The following is a 3,752-nucleotide window of genomic DNA, read 5'->3' on the forward strand; positions in this document are numbered from 1 at the left end:
ACTTCCACCTTTCACATATCCCACACCATGCAGACGATATGGCCACAAAATCACTTTTTCACTTAAAATCACATAGGCATGCTTAACACGCAAATCACATATATACACATTGTATCAAAATTTCACATTCTATAAATCATGCGAAAATCACATATGCCATAAGATCACATATCATGAGAATGAGATTTTCATACTTTCCAAATCAATAATAATTATCAAGATCACACAACATGCTTTTCACAACATGTAGGGTTTGGAATCACTTACTTGACATAATCCATAGCGATGGGTTTTTTTATCTCTCTTTATGGATACATAAAGTATCTTTATCAAACATAATTTATATAATAATGATTTTATCAATATAAAACATAGATTTTTTTTTGTTTAGTGTTAAAACCCACACTTGATCGTATTAACTCCAATGTAGAAACTCCTTCTAACGCCTACTTTCAGATTTAATTAGATATATCTCAGATTTTTTTTAATCCAATATGGTTCCACTCTTGAATCATAGGAAATTACATGCTTGAACTCGATCGATCTCACTAATCTAGAATCAATATAGAAGAGAAGATGACTAGGATTTAGGACCAATAGTCACAATATGGTTATTTTTATGGCGGTGGATGACAGTGACCACGGCAGTGGACAGTGGCGACCACGGCCACGATGGAGGATGATGGCGGCTTGGTGGAAGAGAAGGAAAAGAGATTATGGGTTTCGATCGCTCACTTAAAGGAGAAGAGAAAATAATAAAAATAGATGGTGTTGCTTAATAGCACATAGTGATCGCTATGGTGGTGGAAGGCGACGCTAGGTGCGATGTTAAAGAAAAAGGAGGATAGAAAGGTGACAAAGTGGTGGTTCAATAGTGGTATGATGGTCGTGCAAAGCTAAGAAATGGTGGAAGAGAAAGAAAAAAGTGCAAAAATGAGAGGTTGAGAGCTAAATAGAATAGAGAAAAAAGAGAAAAATGGGAAAGAGTATGGGTGGTGTGACAATGAAAGGAGGAGAGTGATAAGATGCGTAGAAAGAGTGTGGTCAACCATGTCTAGGTTCAATGAATCATTTATATGGAAAAAATGGAGAGAATGATAAGTAAGGGGGATAAAGGAGTGAAAAAGAAATAATTTTTCCCCTACTATGGAAATAAAGGTTGAATAGTAAGAGGGCTTTAAGCACATGGAAAAAATCACAAAAATTAAATATAAAGATATTGGTGAGGAAACTTGAAACTAGGACCTATAAAGGTTGAACAGTAAAGGGCTTTAAGCACATGGAAAAAATCACAAAAATTAAATATAAAGATATTGGTAAGGAAACTTGAAACTAGGACCTATAGGATATTAATTAAACATTTAACCACTTGGTCACTTTCTTCCTTGTTTTCATTTTTGCAAGAAAATAAATAAAACATGGGATGTGATATTTACTAAGGTTGGAATCAAATTGCACCATATGGAAAATAATGAGAAGGAAGAGATTTGAACACTAATCATCAAGGACAACTCCACTACTATTCAATCACTAAAAAAATCGAGTGTGACCACTCTTGGTTCATTAACCCATTTTCTACTAACTCGATTTTTGGGATGTGACACTATTGTCGTCTAACACTCTCTTACCAAGCATAAGGGAGATTCTTTCCTTTCTTTTCAAGTTAACATACCATATTTACTCTAACATGATATCCCTTTTATTGGGAAATGTGCTCATATTGTAATAAACATGTAATTGTTTTTTATTTATTTGAACGATGAATAAATAAATAAAGTTAATTTCATATTTCACTATTATATCTTTTGTATTTTCTATCTTTTATATTTTGCATGCATAGTGAAATTGTGACAAGTAAATATTAGCTCATTGATTGTCTAAAGTTCAAACTGAAGATAAGTGGCATTGTAAAGATTGATTGTCTAAAGTTCAAACTGAAGATAAGTGGCATTGTAAAGAACATTTACATTGTGAGAAAGACAACTTACTTCAGTAGATAATCTAAATGAGTCTGTAATCTTGTAAAAGAATCAAAGTGAAAATTTGGTTCAAATACTGAAAAGGATTATTATGTTGTCTACAATTCCAATTGGAGAGATGGCTAGTCTTGGCTATAGGAGCATTTGACTCTATGAGTAGTGACATAGATGTATTAATTGGTAGAATGATACATTAGACTAGACCCAAGATGAATTAGTTCTGAATCTGTTTGTGAATTAATTCACTTGTGACACTCATGGTGTGGTTTAACTAAATCTTGAGTTAGTCACTGACCATGTGTATGCAACTCATGTGCTTTGATATAAGTAGAGGCTTATGCTGTAAATATGATCGAGCCCATAGCTAGTATGTTGGGTACATGACTTGTGTATGGCATGGATTTACTATTAATAGTGGAATTCATAGCTCAATTAAAGAGTTAATGATATCCTCTTATTGGCTTTGTGTGGATTGATAAATATGGAACATGGCCACGGGTTGCTGGTTCTCGAACGAGCAATTTATCACAGTTATTTGTTGACAGTGATCATATTAATCACTAAGAAGAGACAATGGTGACAATAAGATAAAATAGGATTGTATTGAGTGAATAGATTTAACTCAAAGGAATCAAGGATATCATATGAGAGTAACACACACATGATGACCCCATTGGACAAAACAGTTTGATGAACTACTTTCGTAAAGAGTATACAATAAGGAGCATGGTATTTCTTGTGGACTAACTCCATGATTAAGTAATTGCGAATTATCGGAACAATGCTTCTGGACATAATTGCAGTATATGTCCGATTGGTCCCTCTGCTAGCTCAACAAAAGGTCGATCGGACTGCTTTTGAATCAGAAGAAAATTCTATGACTTTAGGAATAATTTAATTGAGTCGATTTATTCGATGTGGAATTAAATTAGGTGGTTGTGAGAATTGTTCAACTAGAGAATTTGATTAAAGAATTTTCTTGAAAAATTAATTTGGAAAATCTAAGTGATTTTTGGAAAAATTAATTTTGATTAAGTAAAATTAAATTAATCAAATTAATTAAAATTAATATGATATTCTTGGAAGTTAATTTTCAAGTCAAACAATTGGCCCAATAGGTAATTGAACTTGAAAATTGGACATGAAACCATAAATTGAGCTTAGGAGCCCAAAATCGAGACCAAGACCCAAAAACTGGTCGAACTGGGCTCGATATGTGAAATCAGGTCGATGATCCAACCAGTGGATAAACCGGACCGATTGGGTCTTCATTGACCCAGACAGAATCGACAACAACCAAATTGGCTTAAAGTGTCGTAAGGATGACGCATCTGCATCATCGGACACAGCGATGCCAGTGGTTGTGAAGGTAGCGTCCCAGTGGCCTGCAACGGTTGATCATCGGTGGTTGAATAGTGGAAGAGTTACACTCCTACTGGGACTCTACTAGAGAATTTGATTTCAGATTAACTATTCTAGAAAAATATTATTTTAATAGTTTAATATTAAATTAAATTTAATACTTATCTTAATAGTATTTTATTAATTTAATATTAAAGTGATTATCTTAATATTTAATTTAATTTAATTTAATATTTATCTTGTAGATAAGCATTCTATTATTTTAATAAGATTTAATATTAAATTTAATCTAGTATTTATCTTGATAAATATTATATTAATTTAATAGTAAAGTGATTAAGTTTGATTATAGTTGAACTCTCAAAATTCTCCCTATATAAAAAGCTTCTTGGGTCATTATTTATATACACT

This window comes from Gossypium arboreum, chromosome 9 (genome assembly GCF_025698485.1).
Source record: "Gossypium arboreum isolate Shixiya-1 chromosome 9, ASM2569848v2, whole genome shotgun sequence".
Lineage (NCBI taxonomy): Eukaryota > Viridiplantae > Streptophyta > Magnoliopsida > Malvales > Malvaceae > Gossypium > Gossypium arboreum.